The following is a 7819-nucleotide window of genomic DNA, read 5'->3' as shown; positions in this document are numbered from 1 at the left end:
AAAGAGGTATATTAACTAGAATGCCCTACGCAGGCGGTCTGTGGATGAGAAATCCTTATGCCCCTCACTTCACCAGGGCTGAAGAGTACCCAATGAGGAGAAACGACTAGGAAAAGGAATAATGTGTGGTGAGGTATGTATGCGAAAGAGAAAAAGGCTGGCGGGGACCCGCGGTAGCCAGAAGGAGAGACGTGGCGGCCCGAGGGCTGACTACTTGGGCCCGCGCCGAGCCAGGCTTTCTCCATAGTGCGTGTGGGACTGCACAGACGGGTCTCGACGGCTTTTCTGTATGTGTTATAAATAAACCCCAAGAGTGGAAAGCTCCAGCAGGATGCCCTGAGCGCCGCTTCTTCCCGGCAGAAGCGGTGGAGGATCCGCCCCTCGTTTCCCACCCTCCGCCCCAGCTCGTTCCCGCCCCTTCTCTCCTAACCCCGCCCCAGCCCAGCCCCCGCCTCTTTCCACCTCCCTTCCAGTCCGCTCCCGGTTCCTGGCTCCGGCTAGGCTCGGCAGAAATAGGAGCGCGCAGGCGCGACGTGTGGATCGCAGAACGCCGAGTAGCGGAGCCGGACCCGCTGTGAGTGTGGTGGTCGCGCTGGGTTCCTAGCTGGGGAAACGTGATCGGGGCGAAGCGCCCCAGGAAGGATTGGGGTGTGTGGGGGTGACTTCTGTTCTGCGAGGAGAAACCCGTCAGATGTGCGGTAGCGTTGGTAGCGACGCTGCCTGTGGGCGTCCGGCCAGGGCCGCGTGGGGAGTGGAGTGCATGGTAGCGGGAGTGGGTGAGGGTGGGTATGACGAGAAAAAAATTGAAGGAATAGGGTTCAGAGGCTGGAAGTCCGCACACAGGCTGGGCAGGACCGCGAGGCTTGCCAACGGTGCTGGAGGGTGTCCCAGCTTCAAGTTCAGTCCCCTGCTTGGTGCCTCTGAGGGACGTCCCAGGCTCATCCCCTCCTCCAGCGCTGCTTTCTCTGGTGCCGAGTTGCTAGAAACCTTCCCCGTCGGAGGGGAAAGGATTTGGAGGCGGTGGGCTGTCGGCCCGGGCTAGTCCCAAGGAGGGCGTGGCGTTCGTGTGACTTTCCTTTACCCACCCCCGGGAATGTGTCCCTCTTCTGGTCCATTGTGCCCGTGGACATTTTAACAAAGGCTATGACTGTTTTGTAGGCAGTGGCGGGTGACAGTGGGAGGGGGTGCGTGCGAGGTCGGTGGCGGTGCGGCCCTGGGGGACGGGAGAGCGGGGGGAGGGGGAGGCGGCGTGGGGGAAAGTGGAAGGAAGAGAAGAGTCTTCCTGCTTCAGCTTTTTCCTTCTTCCTGGTCCGCTGAATTTGATCACTGGTAGGAACAGCCCCAAGAGGGATACGACTGGAAATTAGTGTGTGCGCGTTTGGACTCTGGCTCCAGCCACTGGTTTTTGTGATTGTGCTGTGCATGTATTTTCTACGAGTCCCTTTAGGAGAAAAGCGAAGCTAATGGGATTTGAGAGGAAATAATTGAATGAAAGGATGAAGAAGTGGAGTAACAAAACTTAGAGCTTAATTATTTGTCTGTTGATGGTCATACAAAGCCAGACTTTGAAGGATGCGAAGGTGTCCAAGTCAGGGTAAGTGAAAAGTTGGTTAGGCTACTGTTGATTGTTTCAATCAAGAGTGGATTATTGGGCATGTGTGTGGATGTGCTGTCAAGATCTTGGGCCAACTCACTTTAGAACCTTTGAAAATAATATTAAGGATACAAAACACTAGGGCAAATATTGTAATATTGGATAAAGCTCCATATGCTTTCATTTTCAAACTTAGGGACTTTTATGAAAGATAGTATATGTGTTCCCAAGCATAGATGTTGATATTTTTCCTCATTTGTTTTAAGTTAATATAACAAAATAAACTGAACTTCCTCCTCCTCCACCCCTTTCCCTTGATTGTAAATCCTGTTTTATAAACGTTTACTTTCTGAAGTATACTTAAAAACACAATTACCCCCCTAACCCCTACCCCTGCACCAACCCCAGGCATGAGGTGAACAGGATTTCTTCTGGTTTTGTTATGTTATTCTTTCTTTTTCTATTTTCCCAAATTTGGGGCAGGTGGGGGACGGGGAGTGTTAGGGATGCCTTTTCTCTTTTCTAGTGCCTGATGAACTCCTATTCATCCTTCTAGACTTAGCCTAATTCACTTCTCGAAAAATTTTGCCATCTACTCCAGAGTGAATTAATCACACCTTTTTCTGTTAAATTTATATCACTTGCCTTTTTTCTCCATTACTACTAGACCCTCAGTCTTCTATGTTACACTTATACCTAGAGCTGCCTGGCATGTGGTAAGCACCTAATACACTCACTTACAGATATATATTAATAAATGCTGTTAGAAAGGTAGTAATTCATAGGCTGGGCGCAGTGGCTCACTCCTGTAATCCCAGCACTTTGGGAGGCGGAGGCGGGCAGATCACGAGGCCAGGAGATCGAGACCATCCTGGCTAACACGGTGAAACTGCGTCTCTACTAAGAATACAAAAAAATTAGCCGGGCGTGGTGGTGGACGTCTGTAGTCCCAGCTACTCTGAGGCTGAGGCAGGAGAATGGTGTGAACCCGGGAGGTGGAGCTTGCAGTGAGCCGAGATCGCGCCACTGCACTCCAGCTTGGGCAACAGAACGAGACTCCGTCTCAGAAAAACAAAGAAAAGAAAAGAAAGATAGTAATTCATATTGCGTAAAGTTCATGGGATAATACAAGAAATTCAGAATTCTGAAATTATATTTAGTATTTGAGCAGCATTATTTGGAATATGGATAAGCACTGAGTGTGGAAATATGTTCTCATGTATTAGTCATAGTTTATCCTTCTAAAAAGAGGTGCAAAAACTCTACAGATAAAGGGAAAATAGGGATCAGAAAAAGGTGAAGTTTTTAAAAAGGCCAATTTCTGATACTAAAACTAGTGAAGTTAACTATTTGTAGAAAGACACAAATAGGTTGCTGCTGGAATTTAGGAAGTACTGCAAATGAATCAAGTTGCCAGATGGTATTCTCTGAAGGGTGATATAACTAAAACAAGCTGTGACCTAACCAGTTGTATTATACTCCTTTTAAATCTTAAAGTATTTTCAGCCTTTGGCTAATGGGTCTCTTCATGTTACAGTTCCCTGATAGGCTTGGTCTAACCATTTCTGTCAACCTGCGTTTGACATGTCTCATAACTCCGCCAGGATCACTGGCCTTCCGGTTACCTCTGGCTCCTAACAGGAATTATCTTCCCCCGCTCCTCACCTCCAGCCTTCTTCTCCTGAGTGGATTTATGTATTTGAGAAAATACCTTGAGCAGATGATCACTTACTTTATAAAAGAATGGAATTGGTTCTTTAGTTTAAAAATAAGTCAGGATTGGCTACCTGCTTAGTCTAGCCTTCTGTGCATGCAAAGCAGACAGAGAACTATGACCATTAGTAACCCTTATTTTTCTTCATTTTTCCCTTATTCATCTAAATGCAAAAGCACTTTTTAAAAATTTCACTTTTAAAGATAACATTAGTCATTGTTCCCAACACACTTCAAGTTAGTCCCTGTTTTATTTTTTATTTTTTATTTTTTTTGAGACAGAGTCTCTCTCTTTCGCCCAGGCTGGAGTGCAGTGGCGCAATCTCAGCTCACTGCAAGCTCCGCCTCCCGGGTTCACGCCATTCTCCTGCCTCAGCCTCCTGAGTAGCTGGGACTACAGGCGCCCGCCACCACACCCGGCTAATTTTTTGTATTTTTGGTAGAGACGGGGTTTCACCGTGTTAGCTAGCCAGGATGGTCTCGATCTCCTGACCTTGTGATCTGCCCGCCTCAGCCTCCCAAAGTGCTGGGATTACAGGCGTCCCTGTTTTTTTGACTAAAACTCAAAACGCGGGGAGGAAGAGTAGCATCCATAAAACTTTTTTTAAAGTTCTGCATCATCTGTGGACCTACTGAATGAAAAAATATTTGAAACCAACCATTGTGATTGTGCCTTCCTTCTTAAAACGTTCCTCACTTAGACTTCCTCCTCATATTTCTGATTTTTTCCTCTAATTCTTTGACCAGTTAACCTCAGTCACCTCCACAGTCTTCCTAGGGTTCTGTTCAAAACTCTTTTTCTCACTGTATGTACAATAGTCAAGGGCATGGAAATTGGAGGAATCGAAAATTGGAGGCAAGACAAGAATTTACACTCTTCTTTCTGAGCATTAGTTTTCTCACTTGTGAAAATGATAATTATAATACCTGATAATTAATATCAGGTATATAGTGATGTGATGCATAATTACATTTTGGTCAACTATGGACAACATGCATGATGATGGTTTCCATAAGATTATAATGGAGCTGAAAAACCTGGTGACTTTGTAGCCTTTGTAATATCACAGTGCAGTGCATTACAGTATATAGCACTTGATAATAATATTAAATAACTATGCTAATGGTTTATTTACCATACTATACTTTTTATTTATTATTTTAGAGTATACTCCTTCTACTTATATAAAGTTAACTGTAAAACAGCCTCAGATAGGTCCTTCAGGAAGGCAAGAAGAAGGCATTGTTATCATAGGGGATGATGTCTCTACGCATGTTATTGCCCCTGAAAACCTTCCAGTGGAACAAGATGTGAAAGTGGAAGAATGATATTGATGATCCTGACCCTGTGTAGGTCTAGGCTAATGTGTATGTTTGTGTCTTAGTTTTTAATAAAAATGTTTAAAAAGTTAAAAAAATTAAATAGATAAAAACTTATAGAATGAGGATATAAAGAAAGAAAATGTTTTTGTACAACTGTCCAGTGTGTGTTTTAAGTTCAGTATTATTACAAAAGAGTCAAAAAGTTTACAATATTAAAAATTTTATGTAGTAAAAAAGTTATAGTAAGTTAAAGTTCATTTATTATTGAAGAAAGAATTACATTTTTTATATGTTTGGTGTAGCCTATGTGGAGAGTGTTTATAAAGACTACAGTAGTGTACAGTAAACGTCCTAGGCCTTCACATCCACTTACCACTCACGCACTGACTTACCCAGAGCAGCTTTCGGTCCTGCAGGCTCTATTCATGGTAAGTGCCCTATACAGGTGTACCATTTTTTATCGTTTATACCTATTTTTACTATATATTTTCTGTGTTTAGATACACAGACATCATTGTGTTATAATTGCCTATTCAGTACAGTAACATGCTGTACAGGATTGTAGCCTAGGAATAATAGGGTATACCATATTGTCTAGGTATATAGTAAGCTATACCATGCAGATATGTGTGAGTACACTCTGTGATGTTGATACAACGACGAAATCACCTAAAGAGGCATTTTTCAGACCATATCCCAGTTGTTAAGTGATGCATGACTGCTAACAGCGTATAATGTGTAGCACATAGAAGTACTCTTAAAATGTTAGCTGTTGTTATTTATGTCTGCTTGTCTGCTGTTTCTTGTGAGCTCCCATTATTTCAGTAGCAATTAACTTCAGAATGTGGATGTATTGATATTTCCCACCCTGTTTGAGCTCCAGTTCTGTATTTGTAGATAACTCCCATGTATTTCCAACGGGTTGCTTAGCACAGTGGTTCTCAAACTTCAGCATGTACAATAATCACAAGATGCATAGATTTCTGGACCCCGTACCCAAAGTTTGTGATGTCTAGGATAGAATCTAAGAATTTCCATTTCTGATAAGTTCATAAATGATGGCGATTCTACTGTCCCTGGGAAAACATTGAGTGGCATTTATCTATATGGCATTCAGACAAGTTGGTGGAGAGGAAGGGAGAGGAGACCAAAAGACCAAAAATTTATAAAAATTAAGAACAGAGTGCACTTGAAGCTGGTAGTGCTTTTTTGTTTGTTTGTTTGTTTATTTTTTTTTATTTATTTTTTTTTTTTTTTTTGAGACAGAGTCTCACGCTGTCGCCCAGACTGGAGTGCAGTGGCACGATCTCGGCTCACTGCAAGCTCCGCCTCCTGGGTTCACGCCATTCTCCTGCCTCAGCCTCCTGAGCAGCTGGGACTACAGGCGCCCGCCACCGCGCCCGGCTAATTTTTTTTGTATTTTTAGTAGAGACGGGGTTTCACTGTGGTCTCGATCTCCTGACCTTGTGATCCGCCCGCCTCGGCCTCCCAAAGTGCTGGGATTACAGGCGTGAGCCACCGCGCCCGGCACTTGTTTGTTTGTTTAAATTGAGATGGAGTCTCGCTCTGTTGCCCAGGCTAGAGTGCAGTGGCGCTATCTCGGCTCACTGCAAACTCTGCCTCCCGGGTTCACGCCATTCTCCTGCCTCAGCCTCCCGAGTAGCTGGGACTACAGGTGCCCACCACCATGCCCAGCTAATTTTTTTTGTATTTTTAGTAGAGACGGGGTTTCACCATGTTAGCCATGTGGTCTCGATCTCCTGACCTCGTGATCCGCCTGCCTCGGCCTCCCAAAGTGCTGGGATTACAGGCGTGAGCTACTACGCCCGGCCGGTAGTGCTTTTAAGACTGGAGTTTAGAGTGTCCTCTAAAATGTGGAGAGGATAAGACTGACGGAAGATGCTTGGATTTCCTGACCACAAGGTTTTCTTTTGTTTTTGGTGTGTTTCAGGTGCAGATTGTTGGTTTAATTATACTTCTCAGTTAGTATTATATTATCATTGTTATGACCAGGAGAACATATCACAGGTATTTGTTTGTTTGTTTGTTTTTTGAGACAGGGCCTTTCTCATGCCCAGACCGGAGTGTAGTGGCACAAACACGGCTCACTGAAGCCTCAACCTCCTGGGCTCAAGCAATCCTCCCACCTCAGCTTCCTGAGTAGCTGAGACAACAAGTGTGTGCCACTATGCCCAGCTAATTTTTAAATTAAAAATTTTTTTTTGAGATGAGGTCTTACTATATTGCCCAGGCTGGTCTCAAACCTGGGCTCAAGTGATCTTACCACCTCAGCCTCCCAAAGCGGTGCGATTACAGGCGTGAGCCACCATACTCAGACATAGAGGTAATGGTTCTTAATCTGGTGTGTGCATCAGACTGTCGTAGGGAGCTGTCTCAAACAATACACTTAAGTTTAGTGCCCCTCCCCACAGTATTGACTCATAAAATCTGGATTTCAGGGTGTGGGATCTAGGCATGAAAAAATTCCCTGGTTAAGAGTCATGTCTTCAGCAATGGTGGGCAGAATATGGAAGCACTGAAAATAAAAGTTTTATTGGTAAATTGTTGGTGAAAGGAGAATAGAAGAAAAAGACTGGAGTTTGAAGATTTTTAGAGTTCAAGAAAATGGGAGTATGTAAAAGAGAGGTGAAAAGCCTGCTGGAGTCAAGGAGCGATTGAATGTGTAATGTTATGAACATATAATTGATGGAATACGGTACTGGAGCAGGAGAGAATGGAATTAGTGGGTACCATAAAAGAGAGGAGAAAAGAGTGAAAAAAAGCAAATTTAAAGCTGGAAGTGGGAGAAGCTGAAAGAACTCTCTTTAAGGAAGGTTTGTTTGCACACTACTGTTCTTCAGTGGAACTTAAGTAGTCTTGAACTCTTAAGTAAAATGGATTTTTTCAAGTTTAATAATGCCAGCAAATAAATCAATAATTTCAACTGTTCCAGCTACCACTAATGGCTACAAGTGTATTTTTCTTCAACTTAGCTCGAATAATTATTTTTTTGAAATTAAGTCTAGACATGCTGTGTTGTAATGTTATTGCCCTAGCCCTTGCCGTAAGACTGCCATATCATAAGTTTCATATGATTTTCATTCAGTTATTCAACAAGTATTTGTATGATTGTCAATGACCATACATTCTTCTAAACACTGAGGATATAGCAGTATATAAAACAGTTGT

General features: G+C 43.6%; 1 protein-coding gene across 1 annotated transcript in view; it reads left to right on the top strand.

The window, feature by feature from the left end:
* The first annotated feature begins 453 nt into the window (after positions 1–453).
* The window catches only part of PRRG1 (proline rich and Gla domain 1), a 107523-nt gene continuing 100157 nt past the window's right edge, over positions 454–7819 (top strand). Inside the window, exon 1 of the mRNA XM_003917561.4 lies at positions 454–574. The gene's annotated coding sequence lies outside the window, so the exon portion shown is untranslated. The remainder of the gene's footprint in view (positions 575–7819) is intronic.

This window comes from Papio anubis, chromosome X (genome assembly GCF_008728515.1).
Source record: "Papio anubis isolate 15944 chromosome X, Panubis1.0, whole genome shotgun sequence".
In the NCBI taxonomy this organism is placed as follows: Eukaryota; Metazoa; Chordata; class Mammalia; order Primates; family Cercopithecidae; genus Papio; species Papio anubis.
Note: the sequence above shows the minus strand (reverse complement) of the source record. Positions and strands in the feature narration are given on the sequence as shown.